General features: G+C 44.6%; 1 protein-coding gene across 5 annotated transcripts in view; it reads right to left on the minus strand.

Annotated features, from left to right (window-relative positions):
- Positions 1 to 20,931, minus strand: part of Cad88C (cadherin 88C) — a 243,228-nt gene extending 222,297 nt beyond the window's left edge. For 3 of the 5 annotated variants that reach the window (XM_045742235.2, XM_069329540.1, XM_045742227.2), the window contains exon 1: positions 20,619 to 20,931. The gene's annotated coding sequence lies outside the window, so the exon portion shown is untranslated. The remainder of the gene's footprint in view (positions 1 to 20,618) is intronic. The other 2 variants (XM_045742219.2, XM_045742191.2) reach the window with 1 other exon arrangement.
- Positions 20,932 to 22,990: the final 2,059 nt, after the last annotated feature.

The following is a 22,990-nucleotide window of genomic DNA, read 5'->3' on the forward strand; positions in this document are numbered from 1 at the left end:
TACTGGCATAAAACTGTGCACCCGCAGCTTGGAAGGTTTCTCAAGGCCCCACATCTTTTTCAGAGTAGACGTGTAACTATACTTTTTTAGAATTAACACCGCTAAGATCTTCTCACAGGCGACCACCCACAATCGACTTGAGAATGGTCCAGGACGGACCGAAACGTCATCGTCCCTTCACCTTCTAGTGTGTGGTCTGGTCAACATAATTTAGCCACGTTATTGTGACTCATCGCATACATGTGGCCACCCACACATTTGACAATTATATATTTTGATAAGTGAGATAGAGAGAGTAGATAGAAGGGATGGATAAATGGATTGTTCGATGGATGAATAGATAGATGGATTGATGAGTAGGTGGATATAGATAAGTAGATGGATATGGATATGTATAGATGGATAAATGGATGGATAGACGGATATATGGATGGGTAGATGGATAAAGAGATGCATAGATAGATGAACATATAGGTGGATAGAGAGACCGATAGATAGATTGATGGAAGACAAGGACCCGAGCGGCTCCTTCAGCTGGTAACACCATTTAAGCTGATTATTACTTGACATCATAACACGCCGAGAGAAAACCGGATCCGGCTAATGGAACCGGCACCGGGTTCCGATGAAACGGCATTAAACACATGAATGAACAATTCAAAGCAGTTCACAGCAAAAACTCATATTATTATTATTATTATTATTATTATATATATATATATATATATATATATATATATATATATATTTTTTACTTTTTTTAATTGAAAACAAATCAAACGGAGTATATGACAGTCACACGTTGGCATGCATTACGTCCCTATAACAAGATATATATTTGCTACTGCGATATGAAGGTCGTTCTCTCCATTGATAAAACACACACACACACATCTCCAGTAGCAAGAGTGTGTGTGTGTGTGTAATTACCTAAGTGTAATTACCTAAGTGTAGTTACAGGATGAGAGCTACGCTCGTGGTGTCCCGTCTTCCCAGCACTCTTTGTCATATAACGCTTTGAAACTACTGACGGTCTTGGCCTCCACCACCTTCTCACTTAACTTGTTCCAACCGTCTACCACTCTATTTGCGAAGGTGAATTTTCTTATATTTCTTCGGCATCTGTGTTTAGCTAGTTTAAATCTATGACCTCTTGTTCTTGAAATTCCAGGTCTCAGGAAGTCTTCCCTGTCGATTTTATCAATTCCTGTTACTATTTTGTATGTAGTGATCATATCACATCTTTTTCTTCTGTCTTCTAGTTTTGGCATGTTTAATGCTTCTAACCTCTCCTCGTAGCTCTTACCCTTCAGTTCTGGGAGCCACTTAGTAGCATGTCTTTGCACCTTTTCCCGTTTGTTGATGTGCTTCTTAAGAAATGGGCACCACACAACAGCTGCATATTCTAGCTTTGGCCTAACAAAAGTCATGAACAATTTCTTTAGTATATCGCCATCCATGTATTTAAATGCAATTCTGAAGTTAGAAAGCATAGCATAGGCTCCTTGCACAATATTCTTTATGTGGTCCTCAGGTGATAGTTTTCTATCTAGAACCACCCCTAGATCTCTTTCTTTATCAGAATTCTTTAAAGATTTCTCACATAATATATAGGTTGTGTGGGGTCTATGTTCTCCTATTCCACATTCCATAACATGACATTTATTAACATTAAATTCCATTTGCCAAGTGGTGCTCCATCTACTTATTTTGTTCAGGTCTTCTTGAAGGGCATGACAATCGTCTAAATTTCTTATCCTTCCTATTATCTTAGCATCATCAGCAAACATGTTCATATAATTCTGTATACCAACTGGTACCAACTGGTAGATCATTTATGTACACAATAAACATCACTGGTGCAAGAACTGAACCCTGTGGTACTCCACTTGTGACATTTCTCCATTCCGATACATTGCCTCTGATTACTGCCCTCATTTTTCTATCAGTCAGAAAATTTTTCATCCATGATAGAAGCTTACCTGTCACCCCTCCAATATTTTCCAGCTTCCAGAACAACCTCTTATGAGGAACTCTGTCGAAAGCCTTTTTTAGGTCCAGATAGATGCAGTCAACCCAACCATCTCTTTCCTGTAATATCTCTGTGGCTCAATCATAGAAACTGAGTAAATTCGATACACAGGATCTTCCAGATCGAAAACCATACTGTCTGTCTGATATTATATCATTTCTCTCTAGGTGTTCTACCCATTTAGTTTTGATTAGTTTTTCCAATACTTTCACTATTACACTTGTCAATGATACAGGTCTATAATTGAGGGGGTCTTCCCTGCTGCCACTTTTGTAGATTGGAACTATGTTAGCCTGTTTCCACACGTCTGCTACGATTCCTGTACACAGGGATGCCTGAAAGATCAGGTGAAGTGGAATGCTGAGCTCAGATGCACATTCTCTCAGAACCCATGGTGAAACGCCATCGGGGCCAGCTGCTTTGTTCTTACCGAGCTCCTTGAGCATTTTTTCCACTTCGTCTCTAGACACCTCTATGTGCTCTATGTTGTTCTCTGGAATTCTTATTGTATCTGGTTCTCTAAAGATTTCATTTTGTAAAAACACACTTTGGAACTTTTCGTTTAGTGTTTCACACATTTCCTTTTCATCTTCCGTGAATCTATTTCCCATTTTCAACCTCTGAATATTATCCTTTACCTGCAATTTGTTGTTTATGAATTTATAGAATAGACCTGGTTCTGTTTTACATTTGTCTGCAATCCCTTTCTCAAAATTTCTTTCTGCCTCTCTCCTCACTGCCGTGTAGTTGTTTCTCGCAGTTGTGTGTGTGTGTGTGTGTGTGTGTGTGTGTGTGTGTGTGTGTGTGTGTGTGTGTGTGTGTGTGTGTGCGTGTGCGTGTGCGTGTGCGTGGGGTGGGGGAGGCCTGGGGAGGCTCACACCACTACGGGTTGCAAGCTATGCTCTTATATGCTCATTATTGCACACCATCTCCGATGCAGTGCGTCATATACGACAATGCGGGGGGGGGGGGTGACAGTATCAACCACCCACACTGACGGTCATGGGAGGACGATTGGGTCATTGTGGCTGACAGTGTCACACACACTGTATGTCTAACACCACCGACCCTCCAGTGGCACCTCCCCCCCCAGCCTAGTGGCACCTCCCCCCCCCCCAGCCCAGTGGCACCTCTCAGAAATGTACAGGAAATTGAAACACGAATCAATTTCAGGGGAAAGTCTATGATACGGTCCCAACATTCTGGGTTATTCATTTGATATGCATGTACATTATATATATATATATATATATATATATATATATATATATATATATATATATATATATATATATATATATATATATACACACATATATATATATATACATATATATATATATATACATATATATATATATATATGTGTGTATATATATATATACACAGTCAATGCTCGATCCTGCAGACACAACTAGGTGAGTACACACAGGTGGCCGCCGCCTCACCACACAAAACACTTCCACCACAAATACCTTAACTGACCAAACCTGTCGTAGCGGTAGTAAAAACTTCCCACCTACGAAAATATCTTAACACTTAAGACGTGATAATTCTTGGGGAAAACAGTTACCAATGTGCTCTGCATGCAGAAATTGTATACTACCTTCACCGTGTTTTAATTATGAAACAACTCTTAACTTTTGTTATATATGCTGAACATATATATAAAAAAATGCTTAAAATGATTCCTAGTGAGAAATGACGAAGTCTTGAGAAAATGTGGCAAGAGTGAGACGAGTGACCGGCGGCCACCTGGTTCCCACGCCTTGGCTAATATTCCCACGCCTTGGCTAATATTCCCACGCCTGATTACTGCTTGTTACACTCCGCTCGTGGCACCTGTCTTATGTTACGTTACACTTTTACTTGTCTAAGAGTTACCTCACTCACTCTGTCACTCACTAGGAACGCTCCCTCCACAGCCACCGACGGGAAAACTCTTGAAAGCAGTTACAGGTAACATGACCAAACCACACATCAGAGGATGAAGAAACGATGACGTTTCGGTCCTTCCTGGACCTATCACGTCGTGTGTCATCAAGTCAGCACACGGCCAGATAATGGTCCACGACGGACAGAAACATCGTCGTCTCTCCATCTTCTGATGTGTGGTTTGGTCATCTTATCTTCAGCCGCGTTATTGTGACTCGTCGCCTGCAGCTACAGGTACACTACAGCGTGACTGTGCGACTGTTGCTTGTAGTCGTCACAAGCACCAAACGTCACACATTTCGCAATTATATATATAAAAAAGACTTTTTTGGCAAAATTGTATTACCCTCTTCGAAGTACAATGTCTTCCAACAGCCGAACACTCAAACCATCTCTTGGTAAACGAGGTCGACAGAGCAAGGCGAGGGTTCCCAGGTGAACGGCCCGTCACCTCACAGATGAACGGCTGTCGGCGACACTCAGTCTTACCGAGCAAGTGACAATACTCAAGAGCCTTCTCTCGACACCATTCCCACTCGCTCTGCAATACCTCAGCTCCTTATCAAGCGTCTTGCATCAGTGTCCATATCAAGTTAAGTGCGTGTCGTCATATGGAGAGAGTGAGTGTGGAGTGATAGGGAAGAGAGTGGCACTTAATGCCAAGATGGGGCAAGAGGCAGTGACTCGCTGGTAGTAACGCAACACCCCCGGGGGTGTCTGGGCACCAGGGGGTGCCAAGAGGCCCTGGGGGAGCGACCCCTAACACCGAGGTCATCTCCAGTATACTGGCCCCAGGGTGTACTATGAGCCACTGGGGATACACTGGCCTCGGGGCGCAGCGCCGTCAAGGAAGTAATTATCCAAAGAAGGCACCAAGACGGGAAGACTATGTAGCACGCAACACCGTTAAGCATAACTGTACCTCTTGACGTCCTCTGCATCTCACTGGTAATATACTGACAATAGTTCTCTTTAAAGCCATACTGACGTATCCTGCTGCTCTTCTCCCTTCCCACTGCCAGCCCCACTTTCTTGCTCTCCACAATGTTATATATATATCCTATGCATACCATTGATTATACATAGCCTACGTATACTATATCATTAAAATGGCTACATTTTAGCTTTATCAATAACGTGAGTCATTGACCCAGCGGGTCGAACCTATTCCTACGGCTACTGTTTGACATTTGGGGGTTCGCAGAAGCTACAAGATGAACAACCCAGCGGGGTTTCTTCCTGTCAGGTGGTGTTGAAAATGCTGATATGGCAATATTGTTACTCACAGGATGAATGACCCTGCCAAATAAACTCGACCTTTGGGTCGAAATTAAATTGCGAGAAACTAGGCCAGTGGCAACTGGCTTGTCAACACACTTGTCTACGTGTAAATGTTTTCCACGTGTAAATTGTCCACGTGTATCTCTCCCGTCTGCGATCAAGAGAATACAGATTTAGGCTCTTTAGTCGGTCCCAATAGTTTAGATGTTTTACTGAGTGGATTCTAGCAGTAAGGAATTTCTGGACGCTCTCCAGAACAGCAATTTCTCCAGCTTTGAAAGGGGATGTCATTGTGCAGCAGTACTCCACTCTAGAGAGCACTAGCGTCCTGAAAAATTATCATTGGTATTGCATCTCTAGTTTGAAAGGTTCTTGTTATCCAATCTGTCGTTTTTCTTGCAGTTGTGACGGCTACTTTATTGTGTTCTTTAAAGGTATGATCTTCCGACATGAGTACACCCAAATCATTTACATTGCTTCTTCGTTCTATGGTATAATTTGACTGCGTTTTGTACGTGGTTTCCGTTTTTATATTTTAATTTTTTCCCTAGCGCAGAAGGTATAACTTATCATTATATACCATATTATTTTCTGTAGCCCATTGAAAGACCTGATTTACATTTGATTCGAGGTTTGTTGTGTCCTCTATGTTGTCTACTCTCATAACAATCCTAGTGTCATCTGCAAAGAATGATACGACAATACAGATTGTATACTTGTCTATGTCCGATATGAGGATGAGGAAAAGTACTGGAGCAAGCACAGTACCCTGGGGGACTGAGCTCTTTACGGTTGACGGTTCGGATTTTACTTTGATTTACACATTGGGTTTTATTAGTCAGGAAATTGTAGAACCATGTGCCTATTTTTCCGGTAATTCCCTTTGAACGCATTTTCTGTGCAATAACACTATGGTCACATTTGTCAAAAGCTTTTGCGAAGTCTGTGTAAATTACATCAGCGTTTTGCTTGTCTTCCATGGCATCTAGTGCCATGTCATAGTGGTCCAGGGGCCAGATTCACGAAAGCACTTACGCAAGCACTTATGAACCTGAACATCTTTTCTCAATCTTTGGCGGCTTTGTTTACAATTATTAAACAACTAATGAGCTCCGAAGCACCAGAAGGCTGTTTACTACAATAACAACAGTTAAATAAGACGTTTTCATGCTCGTAAACTGCTTAATAAATGTAACCAAAGCGGTCAAAGATTGAGGAAAGATGTAAACGTTCGTAAGTGCTTGCGTAAGTACTTTCGTGAATCTGTCCCCTGCAACTGTGACAGGCAAGAGCGCCCTGTTCTGTAGGGTTGTCCAGGTATATGAAGATGCTGTGATTTCCTGTATGTTATGATCTTACTTCTTAGCACTCTCTCAAAGATTTTTATGATGTGTGATGTTAGTGCCGTCGGTCTGTAATTTTTTGCCTCTGCCTTATTTCCTCCTTTATGGAGTGGTGCTATCTCTGCTGTTTTCAGTATGTCAGGAATAACGACAGTATTTAGGCTCTGTCTTCAAAGAATGTGAAGGGCGTGCGATAGTGTTTTTTTTTTTACAGTTCTTGATGAATAGAGAGTTCCAAGAATCAGGCCCTGGTGCAGAGAGAAATATATGCAGTAGATATAATAGAGGAAAGAATAGATTGGTTAGAAAGGCGGGGTCCAAGAGTTAATAAAGCGATTCTGCAGACACAAATAGTAAACACCAACACACACACACACACACACACACACACACACACACACACACACACACACACACACACACACACACACACCCCCACCCACTCCAGGAAGCCTCCCACAGCTGCTGTCTAACTCCCAGGTACCCACTTTACAGCTAGTTGAACAGAGGCGAGTGAAAGAAACAGTCGAAAGCCCATTTGTTATTCCCTCAAATGGGCTTGGCGTGTGCGTGTGTCTCCAACTCTCCCTCTCGCCGTGGGCTGTCTGTCTGTACACCCCAAGCTGTCATCAGGTTCCGAGATGATAAGACACCTGAAGATGGTGAGTTCACGGTGCACAGTGCCGGCACTGTGCACCGGTGTAATACAATACGGTGTATTGTACCGGTACCGGGAAATATCACTACCTAACACTGCGCAGTATCACTACCTAACACTGCGCAGTATCACTACCTAACACTGCGCAGTATCACTACCTAACACTGCGCAGTATCACTACCTAACACTGCGCAGTATCACTACCTAACACTGCGCAGTCGCCCAGAAAATGGCACCCGAAAGAATGTAAGACGTAGTCGCCAGGCTGAATTGCACACCAAAAGCCTCGTGCATATGCTATTACCTGCTCCTGTGAAGATATCAACTATTACCTGTTCCTGTGAAGATATCAACTATTACCTGTTCCTGTGAAGATATCACCGGCTGTTAGCCTCACGCGCCGGCTAGTCTGACCCAAACAAAACGCAGCATATGATAACTAGTCTTAACTTTTAACATAACTAATAGTTTAGCCATTTTAGCCCAAAATTTATCAGTTAAAAACTCTCACAACTCGTGTTTGTCGGGGTTGGCAGAATTCAAAAGGGAACCTCAGGGGGTCCCATTCAAACCTCATGTTGGGTTTTAAAAATCCAACTGGAAAAGATCAAGGTAAATGGGAGGGGGGGTGGTCTTGGACAAGCCGCCGGCTTCCTGTCCTCGTCGAGGCCACTAATGTTAGTGGCCCTCAGGTAATTCAAGTAACCCCCTCCCCCCCACACACGCATACACACGTAGTCAATTATATTTTTAAAGAAAGAGGCAAATAGAAGAGATAGATGAATAGATATATGGATAGACAGATGGATGGATCAATACCTAGAGCTTACCTGAAGAGTGTTTCAGGAGTTCTGGTACTCCCGGAGCTCAGCCTGGGGCAATAGATGATGGCTGGATGGATATATGAATAGATGGGTAGATGGATAATGGATGAATGAATGGATGAATGGGTAGATAATGGACAGATGGGAGACAGACCCGGGCAACGCCGGGTATCTACCCCTACTCTATATAGAGAATATTTCCGCCTGTCCATCCCCCAGTTGGAGGCCAGACTCCTCTGCTACACTCAAATTTGTAGGGAGAATAATTTAGGATATAAGACATAGGCTGGTAAAGGTAGGCCTAGACTGATTTAAGGATTTTTAAGATACAAGACTAAGGCCTAAGATTTAAGAAATTTGAGCAATTGACGCTCCCTCTCCCCACCCGATTGTCATTATTCAAGTGTGGTCTAATGTGAAGTATTGGTTGTCATGTCCTAAGAGTTTTTCGTGATACTGTAGTACCAAAAATATTTCCTTGGGTAATATTTCCTTGTACTTTACCAGTACAGTAACTTCATTTCTTCCCACACACACACACACACACACACACACACACACACACACACACACACACACACACACACACACACACACACACACACACACACACGTACACACACACACACACACACACACGTACACACACACACACACACACACACACACACACACACACACACACGTACACACACACACACACACACACACACACGTACACACACACACACACACACACACACACACACGCACACACACACAGACCAGTTACAGCCACACACACAGATCAGTTACAGGCACACACACAGACCAGTTACAGCCACACACACACACCCATACCAGTTACAGCCACACACACCCAGACCAGTTACAGCCACACACACCCAGACTAGTTACAGCCACACACACACACAGACCAGTTACAGCCACACACACAGACCAGTTACAGCCACACACATCCAGACCAGTTACAGCCACACACATCCAGACCAGTTACAGCCACACACACAGACCAGTTACAGCCACACACACACACAGACAAGTTACAGGCACACACACACAGACCAGTTACAGCCACACACACAGACCAGTTACAGGCACACTCACAGACCAGTTACAGCCACACACACAGACCAGTTACAGGCACACACACACAGACCAGTTACAGCCACACACACACAGACCAGTTACAGCCACACACACACACAGACCAGTTACAGCCACACACACACAGACCAGTTACAGCCACACACACACAGACCAGTTACAGCCACACACACACAGACCAGTTACAGCCACACACATCCAGACCAGTTACAGCCACACACACCCAGACCAGTTACAGCCACACATCCAGACCAGTTACAGCCACACACACAGATCAGTTACAGGCACACATACACAGACCAGTTACAGCCACACACACCCAGACCAGTTACAGGCACACACAGACCAGTTACAGCCACACACACACAGACCAGTTACAGCCACACACACACACAGACCAGTTACAGCCACAAACACACCCAGACCAGTTACAGCCACACACACACACAGACCAGTTACAGCCACACACACACAGACCAGTTACAGCCACACACACACAGACCAGTTACAGCCACACACACACAGACCAGTTACAGCCACACACCCAGACCAGTTACAGACACACACACACACCAGTTACAGCCACACACACACACAGACCAGTTACAGTCACATACACACAGACCAGTTACAGCCACACACACACAGACCAGTTACAGCCACACACACAGACCAGTTATAGACACACATCCAGACCAGTTACAGCCACACACACACAGAACAGTTACAGGCACACACACACAGACCAGTTACAGGCACACACACACAGACCAGTTACAGGCACACACACAGACCAGTTACAGCCACACACACACACACACACACACACACACACACACACACAGACCAGTTACAGCCACACACACACACACAGACCAGTTACAGCCACACACACACAGACCAGTTACAGGCACACACACAGACCAGTTGCAGCCACACACACACACAAACCAGTTACAGCCACACACACACACAGAGACCAGTTACAGCCACACACACACAGACCAGTTACAGGCACACACACAGACCAGTTGCAGCCACACACACACACAGACCAGTTACAGCCACACACACACACACAGACCAGTTACAGCCACACACACACAGACCAGTTACAGCCACATACACACACAGACCAGTTACAGCCACACACACAGATCAGTTACAGCCACGCACAGACCAGTTACAGCCACGCACAGACCAGTTACAGTCACACACAGACCAGTTACAGCCACACACACACAGACCAGTTACAGCCACACACACACACAGACCAGTTACAGCAACACACACACAGACCAGTTACAGCCACACACACAGACCAGTTACAGCCACACACACCCAGATCAGTTACAGCCACACACACCCAGATCAGTTACAGCCACACACACCCAGATCAGTTACAGCCACACACACCCAGATCAGTTACAGCCACACACACCCAGATCAGTTACAGCCACACACACCCAGATCAGTTACAGCCACACACACCCAGATCAGTTACAGCCACACACACCCAGATCAGTTACAGCCACACACACCCAGATCAGTTACAGCCACACACACCCAGATCAGTTACAGCCACACACACAGACCAGTTACAGCCACACACACAGACGAGTTACAGCCACACGCACAGACCAGTTACAGCCACACGCACATACCAGTTACAGCCACACACACACAGACCAGTTACAGTTTTCTTCCTATTGGGGAGTGTTGTACATGCTGCTATGGCGGTGTGACCACTCACGGGATGAGTGGCGCTGCCCAATAAACTCTCCCCTCGGGGCAAAATGTTAAAAATAAAACAAAATAAACGTTGACCAAACCACACACTAGAAAGTGAAGGGACGACGACGTTTCGGTCCGTCCTGGACCATTCTCACAATCGACTTGTGAATGGTGCAGGACGGACCGAAACGTCGTCGTCCCTTCACTTTCTAGTGTGTGTTTTGGTCAACATATTTCAGCCACGTTATTGTGACTCCTCGTCTGCAAAAAAATTAAACCCTTAAGGATGATGTTGGAGTGAGTTATCATAATGTCTAACACTGTGTCGTGTCTCGGGCTCAAGTTACCACAAATCTCAATTAATTACGCGCCGCTAAACTGATAATCTTAAATTTTCCCTTAAAATATATTTAGAAATCATTTGTATATATTAAAGTTGCTTTACGTAACCTAACCTGTAAAGGATCAAGTATGATTATATCTAACGTTTACATCCAACTGAAGCCTAACCCACAAGCGAGAGTGTAGGCCTAACACTAATCTCTCTGCATCAGATAACAATTCCAGGATAACAGTTTACAGTTACATCCCTACGCTAATTTATGGTACCCTAGGCCTAATGAAACTATATAAATATTCACGCTCAAGAAGTAATGTGAATTAACGCAAATAAAGGGAGGCATCACGCTAAATTCAGGATTATAAAATGCGGTAGGCTACACGTCTGTTTAGGAGAGGTGGTAGCATAGCCGTCTAGGCCTACGTATGTTAGGCTTTGAGGAAATTAAAGTTTATTGTTAGTCGATGAAAACTGAGGCAGATGCCTAGAGTAAACAATATAGGTGGAGACCTGTGAAGGGAACCAAGATATAATTCTAGGTAATGTTTATTTTAACACAAGGCGATATTAAGGACCTTGTTCTTGTAGTTAAGGACGGTAGTGCCTGTTGATGCACAATGTCATAAGAATAATCTTTAGTTGGCGGAGCCTTGTTATCTGCCTGATGCCTGCTTGATGGGGTTCTGGGAGTTGTTGTACTCCCCAAGCCCGGCCCAAGGCCAGGCTTAACTTGTGAGAGTTTGGTCCACCAGGCTGCTGTTTGGAGCGGTCCGCAGGCCCACACATCCACCACAGCCCTGTTGGTTCGGGGCTTCTTGAAAGAAAACTATCTAGTTTTCGTTGATAGATGTTAATCTTCTTGTTTGAGGAGCTGTTCACTTGAGACAGTTAAGCAAGTCCCAGCTGTGTCTGGTTACAAGTGACAGGATGAACAACCCAGCTGGTTTTCTTCCTATTGGGGAGTGTTGTACATGCTGCTATGGCGGTGTGTCCACTCACAAGATGAGTGGCGCTGCCTAATAAACTCGCCCCTCGAGGCAAAATTTAAAAATTAAATTTAAAATTTTCTCTTGAAGATGTCCACGGTTGTTCCGGCAATATTTCCTATACTAGCTGGGAGGATGTTGAATAACCGTGGCCCTTTATTGACCTTTAAGTCCAATTTATATATCAATTTACACAGTAATTTTATAAATATATCAACCACCCACATTGAAAACCAATAGGCATTTATCCCACTTTTATAACAGTATTCTCAGTTTCATTTTGTGCCGATATATTTAACCAACCCGTCCTCCTAATAGAACGTCGCATTTTGACGTATACGTTACCCAAGTCCTAAGGCCAAAAATTGTCGTACTAGAAAATGATAGCGGCTTGCAAAATTGACATACTGTCCCGTTTTCTGTTCTGGGTCCTCTGGTAGGTTAGGTTAAAGGAACATTAGGACGACAGTTTCTTGACATTGAGAAGCCTTAGGAGGAAGGGCCGATTTAACACCTTATAAACATTACTTTTGAACATCCATCCCACAAATCTGAAAATAAAAGAAGTGACAAAACGTTTCGATCCATCCTGTACTGCTATTTATCCACCAGTATGCCCATAGGGCTAGGCTCGGCAGTTGGACCTACTGAGCCTGCCACCGTGACGGGTGCATAATCTGCCCTCTGGATAAACACCTCCAAAGGATACCTGATCAACCAGGTTGTGATTCATACGTCAGGGGTGTGAGCAGCCGCGTCCAACAGCCTGGTTGACCAGTCCAGCGAGGATTGGTCGAGGACCGTGCTGTGGGGACGCTAAGACCCGAAATCATCGCAAGGTAACGTAGCCTAAATACAGTCCTAGGACCAATACTCTTAGTAACACACACACACACACACACACACACAACCACACACACACACACACACACACACACACACAGCCTCGGCTATAACCGGCTGGTGTTCAGGTTGTCTATGGTTGAGGGTCACCACCTGGTTGATACCTGGTTGATGGGGTTCTGGGAGTTCTTCTACTCCCCAAGCCCGGCCCGAGGCCAGGCTTGACTTGTGAGAGTTTGGTCCACTAGGCTGTTGCTTGGAGCGGCCCGCAGGCCCACACATCACCAGGAGAATGTTGTGTAACTGTCCCTGCTATACTGGTGCACAACCTTCCTCAATAACTCGCTCATCTGTCCGTTTAGTATTTAATATGTGCCGAGATGTACCCGTATCTGTGGGGGTGTAGGCCAAGCCAGTGAAGGACATTTGGTGATAGCAAGAGTGGCTTTCAGACTCTATAATGTGATGATGGGAAGTCATTGGTTGCTTGGTGAAGAAGCCACCCAAGTGGCTTGGAAAACTAAAGAACTGGGTAGGGAGATACGTCAGGTGAAGACCGAGGTAAATAAGCCAGAAGTGGAAGCTGGTGGATGGCTTGGCTTGTAAGATCTGACAGGTTGTGTTTTTATTTAAGTAAAGAAAGTCATTCACTTATGGTAAAGACGGTGTTTGTATTAAAAAAAAATCTTCAGCTTTAAATTAAACTCGCATTAACATGTGTTTGAGTCCGAGTAAATTCCTCTTGTACTGACGATTCAATTATAAACTTTCGAACATAACATGAAGTTCACCCATTTTGTACTAACTTGAATATAAAGTAAAGTCAGTGCCTACCATGAACGTTAATAGCTCAGTCTCACTTTTATTTAATTCTTTACCAATAATGTTTTCACTAAAGCATTCAAAGGAGCTTCTATCCCACTATTATAGAATGGTGACAGCATCTCTGAATAATTAAGAGTTCAATTCAGTGTGATCAGTGAGGGTTTTAATTCGAATTTTATGTTACGTGTTATTAATTATTTGAATGTAAAGCTGAGAATACTCATTTCAACCCCCCCCCCCCGACCTTCTTTCATTGACTGGCTTTGCTTAGCTAAGTGCTATCAGAGTACATCAATGAGATATCGATTACCCACCTCTCACCTCTTCTCCTCCCAGGACACCATGTTGTGAGAGTCTGGTTGCTATACGCAAGGACAAACTCCATTGAAAACAATTATATATATATATATATATATATATATATATATATATATATATATAATGTCGTACCTAGTAGCCAGAACTCACTTCTCAGCCTACTATGCAAGGCCCGATTTGCCTAATAAGCCAAGTTGTCCAGAATTAATATATTTTCTCAATTTTTTTTCTTATGAAATGATAAAGCTACCCATTTCATTATGCATAAGGTCAATTTTTTGTTATTGGAGTTAAAATTAACGTAGGTATATGACCGAACCTAACCAACCCTACCTAACCTAACCTAACCTATCTCTATAGGTTAGGTTAGGTTAGGTAGCCGAAAAAGTTAGGTTAGGTTAGGTAGGTTAGGTAGTCGAAAAACAATTAATTCATGAAAACTTGGCTTATTAGGCAAATTGGGCCTTGCATAGTAGGCCTAGAAGTGCATTCTGGCTACTAGGTACGACATATATATATATATATATATATAAGCCCTCAACCTTTCTCTCAACGACTCACATTGGAAACAAGCCTCCCTGCCTGTCTGTCAGACTCGGGGGGGGCCTCGGCGTTCGCACAACACAAACTGCTGTACTAGCGTTCCTGTCCTCTTTAGTGGCATCTGACAAGCAGGTGAAGGAAAGCGTACCAGAGTACCTAGTTCAACAGGCAGGGGTACAAGATCCCAGCTTTACGATCTGCACAACCAAATGGGTCTCTCTCGCAGGACCAGCACTCCAACCCCCACCTTCTGAAGCCCATAAGCAATCCACTTGGGATCGCCCCATTGACCAAGAAGCTGCGACATGCCTACAAGCTGTAACACCACCACATGACACTGCCCGACTTAAGAGCTGTAGCAGCTCCCCATGCAGGTGACTTCCTATTAGCAACCCCCAATGTCAGCAACCAGCACGCGTCTCACACAACAGGCTCTCCAAATTTCTGTGACTCTCTGCTTCACTGCCCCAATCCACACCAAATACAGGTGTACTTGCGGCGAGGCAGTGGCCAACAGGTACGGACGGCATGGCCTTCTCTGTCAAAGGACAGGATGATGACATGCAGGACACGGCGAGGTTAATGACATTAAGAGAAGCCTTACTACAGCCGGTTGTCCAGTAAAGAGAGAAGCCTTATCACAACCGGTTATCCAGCAGAGAGAGAGCCCCGTTACCTAATGCCCCGCAACTCTGATAAGCCTGTCGGTCGCCAGACGGGATCACGGTGAACACCTGGAAGAATGATAGACAGTTGGTGCGGGACTTCACCTGCATTTCAACTTTAGCCAACACCTATATTGAGTTCAGTGCTGCACAGGCAGGAGGTGCTGCCAATCACCGGGAAGCAGCCAAGTCCCGTAAATACAGAAATCTTGATCACTACTATAATTTTGTCCCCATTGCCTCAGAGACACTTGGTGCCTGGGGTAAAAGTCCTGCTAGTTTCTTGAAGGAGCTGGGTTCCAAGCCAATTGAAACTAGAGACCCCCTAGAGCCGCCAGTTTCCTCTTTCACTGCCTTAGTTTGGCAATCCAGAGAGGAAATGCTCACTGCATCCATCGAGGAGCTGGAGGAATTTTACAATCTGTGACAAGTAGTCTTGTACGCTGCATGTAAACAATGTTGTAACCCTTTTTTGTGTATTGAAATTTTAAAATATAGCGAGATATATATATATACATACATAAAAAAAGATTAGAGGTGGTATGAGAAGAAAATATCAAAGTGTTCGGTGAGGATCCATAAGGCCTTCTGAGTATTCTTTTATTTTCCTCCCCGAGGCAATGAGTCCCTACACTTGCACCAGAGTTGGTATCACAACATCACTAAACTGATGTACTTAATTATTCGAATACGATCCAAGGACCCACGCATACAAAACGTTAAATCATGTAAATTGAGCAAACAGCTATGATTTATAGTACACCATACTTTGGTCGTTGCGGATTTATACGTCATAATGCGATGTAATATTCGAGAGGACATACATGTCAGACTTACAAATGGATAAAAGGGATAAATACGAGAAGAAATAAAGTGTTAGAACTATCAAATCAAGTCGAGCCAAGTCAAGCCTAGCCTCGGGCAGAACAACAACTCCCGGAACCCCATCAAGGCGGTTATCAAGCAGGTAAGTCGCCTTTCAAATCAAACTCTTAAACAACGGACACGAACAAAATTTCACACACATTAAGACGAGACATGGCGGGAGAGAGAGTGAGTGGTTCAGAGAGACTCTGACACTAGTGGATTAAGCTTCAAATGAACGTCATTGAGACATATTGAAACAAGTCGTTGAGGCAAATGCCTGCAACGAGAGTGGACCCAACTCTCACAAGTCAAGCCTGGTCTCGGGCGAGGCTTGGGGAGTAGAAGAACTCCCAGAACCCCATCAACCAGGTATCAAGCAGGTATCGAGACCCAGCTTACGTCATTACATGCCATAGCCTATGAAACATTGAGCTATCATATGAAACATCATGTAAACAATAAGCTATCATATGAAACATCAACACGTAAACAATAGGCTTATTGTTTAGGCTATCATGAAACGTGTTGCAGCTGGCAATACAAACACTGGTCAAAAAGACCGGTGGCCAAGGGGAGCAGAATCTGTAATAGCGAGAATTCGTCTTGGTTACAAGAGTACTCCATGGAGAGACGCCGTGGAAATGACAGTTGAGCAGAGGAGCTGTGGTGGGCGTGGTGGACACCGCGCTCACCACCACCACACTGAGCCAGCCTCGGAGACATTAAGAGATGTGACCAGAAACATGTGGCACTACACACACACACACACACACACACGTGTGTGTGTTTTTCAGTGTCAGAGTAGTTAACGGATGGAATGCATTAGGCAGTGATGTGGTGGAGGCTGACTCCATACACAGTTTTAAATGTAGATATGATAGAGCCCAGTAGGCTCAGGAATCTGTACACCAGTTGATTGACTATTGAGAGGCGGGACCAAAGAGCCAAAGCTCAACCCCCGCAAGCACAAATAGGTGAGTACACACACACACCAAACATGTGGCAATATACACACACACCAAACATGTGGCACTATACACACACACACCAAACATGTGGCACTATACACACACACACCAAACAAGTGGCAATACACACACACACACACACACAACACACACACCAAAACTGTGGCACTACACACACACACCAAACATGTGACACTACACACACACGCACACCAAAACTGTGGCACTATACACACACACACCAAACAAGTGGCAATACACACACACACACACACACACAACACACACCAAAACTGTGGCACTACACACACACACACCAAAACTGTGGCACTACATACACACCAAAACTGTGGCACTACACACACACACCAAACATGTGACACTACACACACACACCAAACATGTGACACTACACACACACACCAAAACTGTGGCACTACACACACACACACCAAAACTGTGGCACTACACACACACACACCAAAACTGTGGCACTACACACATACCAAACATGTAGCACTACACACACACCAAACATGTGGCACTACACACACACCAAACATGTAGCACTACACACACACCAAACATGTGGCACTACACACACCAAACATGTAGCACTACACACACACCAAACATGTGGCAATACACACACACACCAAATATGTGGCAATACACACACACCAAACATGTGGCACTACACACACACCAAACATGTGGCACTACACACACACCAAACATATGGCACTACACACACACACACCAAACATGTCGCACTACACACACCAAACACGTCGCACTACACACACACCAAACATATGGCACTACACACATACCAAACATGTGGCACTACACACACCAAACATGTGACAGTACACACAAACATGTGGCACTACACACACACCAAACATGTGGCACTACACACACACCAAACATGTGGCACTACACACACACCAAACATGTGGCACTACACACACATACACCAAACATGTGGCAATACACACACACCAAACATGTGGCACTACACACACACACACCAAACATATGGCACTACACACACCAAACATATGGCACTACACACACACACCAAACATGTGGCACTACACACACACACCAAACATGTGGCACTACACATACACCAAACACGTGGCACTAGACACACCAAACATGTCGCTCTACACACAAACATGTGGCACTACACATACACCAAACATGTGGCACTACACACACACACCAAACATATGGCACTACACAGATACCAAACATGTGGCACTACACACACACGAAACATGTGGCACTACACACAAACATGTGGCACTACACACACACCAAACATGTGGCACTACACACACACCAAACATGTGGCACTACACACACACCAAACATGTGGCACTACACACACACCAAACATGTGGCACTACACACACACCAAACATGTGGCACTACACACACACCAAACATGTGGCAATACACACACACACACACACACACACACACACACACACACACACACACACACACACACACACACACACACACACACACAGACTTCGTGACAACCCATCAACATGGGTTCAGGGAGGGTAAATCTTGCCTTACAGGATTGATAGAATTCTACGATCAGGTGACAAAGATTAAACAAGAAAGAGAAGGGTGGGCGGACTGCATTTTTTTTGGACTGTCGGAAAGCCTTTGACACAGTACCCCATAAAAGGTTGATGCATAAGCTGGAGAAACAGGCAGGAGTAACTGGTAGGGCGCTCCAGTGGATAAGGGAGTACCTAAACAATAGGAAGCAGAGAGTTACAGTGAGGGTTGAGACCTCAGACTGGCGTGAAGTCACCAGTGGAGTCCCACAGGGCTCTTTACTTGGACCTATCCTGTTTCTGATATACGTAAATGATCTCCCAGAGGGTATAGACTCATTCCTCTCAATGTTTGCTGACGACGCCAAAATTATTAGAAGGATTAAGACAGAGGAGGACAGCTTGAGGCTTCAAGAAGACCTGGACAAGCTGCAGGAATGGTCGAACAAATGGCTGTTAGAGTTTAATCCAAGCAAATGTAATGTAATGAAGATAGGGGTAGGAAGCAGGAGACCAGATACAAGGTATCACTTGGGAGATGAAATACTTCAAGAGTCCGAGAGAGAGAAAGACCTGGGGGTTGATATCACGCCAGACCTGTCCCCTGATGCTCACATCAAGAGGATAACAGCAGCAGCATATGCCAGGTTGGCTAACATAAGAACGGCCTTTAGAAACTTGTGTAAGGAATCTTTCAGAACATTATATACCACATATGTCAGACCAATCCTGGAGTATACGGCACCAGCATGGAGTCCATATCTAGTCAAGCATAAGACTAAAATGGAAAAGGTTCAAAGGTTTGCCACCAGACTAGTACCCGAGCTGAGAGGTATGAGCTACGAGGCGAGACTACGGGAATTAAACCTCACTTCGTTGGAAGACAGAAGAGTTAGGGGGGACATGATCACCACATTCAAGATCCTCAAGGGAATTGACAGGGTTGATAAAGACAGGCTGTTTAACACAAGGGGCACACGCACTAGGGGACACAGGTGGAAACTGAGTGCCCAAATGAGCCACAGAGATATTAGAAAGAACTTTTTTAGTGTCAGAGTGGTTGACAAATGGAATGCATTAGGAAGCGATGTGGTGGAGGCTGACTCCATACACAGTTTCAAGTGTAGATATGATAGAGCCCAATAGGCTCAGGAACCTGTACACCTGTTGATTGACAGTTGAGAGGCGGGACCAAAGAGCCAGAGCTCAACCCCCGCAAGCACAACTAGGTGGGTACAACTAGGTGAGTACACACCAAACATGTGGCAATACACACACACACCAAACATGTGGCACTAGACACACACCAAACATGTGGCACTACACAGACAACCAAACATGTTGCACTAGACACACACCAAACACGTGGCACTAGACACACACACCAAACATGTGGGACTACTACACACACACCAAAACTGTGGCACTAGACACATACACTAAACATGTGGCAATACACACACACACACACACACACACCAAACATGTGGCATTACACACACCAAAACTGTGGCCCTAGACACACACACCAAAGATGTGGCAACACACACACACCAAACATGTGGCAATACACACACACACCAAAACTGTGGCACTAGACACATACACCAAACATGTGGCAGTAGACACACACACACCAAACAAGTGGCAATAGATACACACCACAGGATTAACATGTGGTACTAACCACCAACCACAGCTTTGTGGCACTAACCACAGCCGGTACACAAGAGGTAAAGCTGCAGGTGAGCAGCCAGCCAGCTCACCTGAGGACCGAGGCGACACGTACTCCTGGTCAGCCTCAAATTTGGAACTGTAGTATAACGTTTCGGTCGGTAATTCACTTTTGCTTTTCTCTCACAACAAGAAGATTACATTTCCATGTTCAGGGAACTTGGTCGCTTTTTTTTTAACACACGATACGTTTAAATACACACACACACAATGCTGGTTTGTATTATCGTTTCTGCAGGAAGAAGATTGAGAGTTGAGAGCCTCTACTACACCCTGGTACACTCCACTCTCACACGCACACACACGCCACGCGCGAGCACACCCTCCCCGTATGGCGGCAGGGCGACGACTGCTTCTCCCAGGCAAGCTCACCCTTCCCCCCTGGAGCAGACTGTGGGGTTCCTCCCCCCAACACACACACCACCTCCCACCTCTACGACCTCCATCTCCCCCCCTCCTCGCATCCCCCCAGAAGAGGCTCCCTCCAACACCCTCCCACCTCCCCGCCCATTACCACCCCCAGTACCTTCTTCCACCCCACCGTTCCGTCTAGCTTCCCCTACTCTCCCCAGGTGCTCCCCCACACACCATAGCCTCCCCACCACCAGTACCACCTCGTAGGGGTCGCTCGTTACCAATAACTATCATTTCACGCTCCTTCACATATTTTCTTTGCAAATTACTTATTGAAATTGAATTTACCGATACGATCCTCCTCTTGAAGTCCAGCCCTTTGGCTCCATAACTCTTACGCTGAGGGAATTGTTTTCGATATATACGGTTCATTGGTGCGCCTAATTTCCTGGCGTGGCTCTAGATCTGCTGTTTATCATTTTGAATAACCCGGGACTCAGGCGACTGTTGTGGGTTGCATCTTGGGGGAAAAGTCAGTAGTTAGTACTCGCCTAGGTGTGCTTGCGGGGGTTGAGCTCTGGCTCTTTGGTCCCGCCTCTCAACTGTCAATCAACTGGTGTACAGGTTCCTGAGCCTATTGGGCTCTATCATATCTACATTTGAAACTGTGGATGGAGTCAGCCTCCACCACATCACTGCCTAATGCATTCCACCTGTTAACTACTCTGACACTGAAAAAGTTCTTTCTAACGTCTCTGTGGCTCATTTGGTCTAAGGGGGGGGGGGGACTCTATACGCCTACAGGCTTCCTGTCCCGGACTATGGGACAGGAATTCCCTTTAATGTCTCGTACGTTGCTGTCATATCTTCCTAGTTCCTTTTTTTCCCTCAACTCCCTCGACCGTTCACTGCTGTCTACTCTCCACAACTCCTCAACCAGGCATGATGCGTATTTCTTCATTATTAATTAAACTTTAAACGTCTTTCAACTGTAGATTTCAGGTAGGAGCTGCATACTCCAAAGTCAGTCTTACGTAGGTTGAGTAGTGTATTCTGATGGCCTCCTTGTCCAGGTTCTTCAAAGCTACCTAATGTGTATAAATATGTATATATATATATATATGTATATATATATATATATATATATATATATATATATATATATATATATATATATATATATTTATATATATATATATATATAGACATATGTCGTACCTAGTAGCCAGAACGCACTTCTCGGCCTACTATGCAAGGCCCGATTTGCCTAATAAGCCAAGTTTTCCAGAATTAATATATTTTCTCAAATTTTTTTCTGTTGAAATGATAAAGCTACCCATTTCATTATGTATGAGGTCAATTTTTTTTTTATTGGAGTTAAAATTAACGTAGACATATGACCGAACCTAACCAACCCTACCTAACCTAACCTAACCTATCTTTATAGGTTCGATTCCCGCACGAGGCAGAAACAAATGGGCAAAGTTTCTTTCACCCTAAGTGCCCCTGTTACCTAGCAGTAAATAGGTACCTGGGAGTTAGTCAGCTGTCACGGGCTGCTTCCTGGGGTGTGTGTGTGTGTGGTGTGGGAAAAAAAAAAAAAAAAAAAAAAAAAAAAAAAAAAAAAAAAGGTAGTTAGTAAACAGTTGATTGACAGTTGAGAGGCGGGCCGAAAGAGCAAAGCTCAACCCCCGCAAAAACACAACTAGTAAACACACACACACACACACACACACACACACACACACACACACACACACACACACACACACACACACACACACACACACACAAACATACACACTTGGCAACTGTGCCATTCACCCCCCCCCCCCCCCCTCCAAACATACGAGACAACTGTAAACAAAAGTAACTTGGCCGTACAAACGATCTTGTGTTCACTGTAATACAAACTCACGGTGAATAGTGTGCTATATGAGTAAGAATAGCGCCCACCTGGCTGGACCAGAGGAGAACAGTGCCACGGGGCTGGCAGCTGGACATTTACTCTGGGTACGACCAAAGATTTGCCAACTTGGAATACATTATA

The sequence above is a fragment of the Procambarus clarkii genome, chromosome 22 (assembly GCF_040958095.1).
Source record: "Procambarus clarkii isolate CNS0578487 chromosome 22, FALCON_Pclarkii_2.0, whole genome shotgun sequence".
In the NCBI taxonomy this organism is placed as follows: Eukaryota; Metazoa; Arthropoda; class Malacostraca; order Decapoda; family Cambaridae; genus Procambarus; species Procambarus clarkii.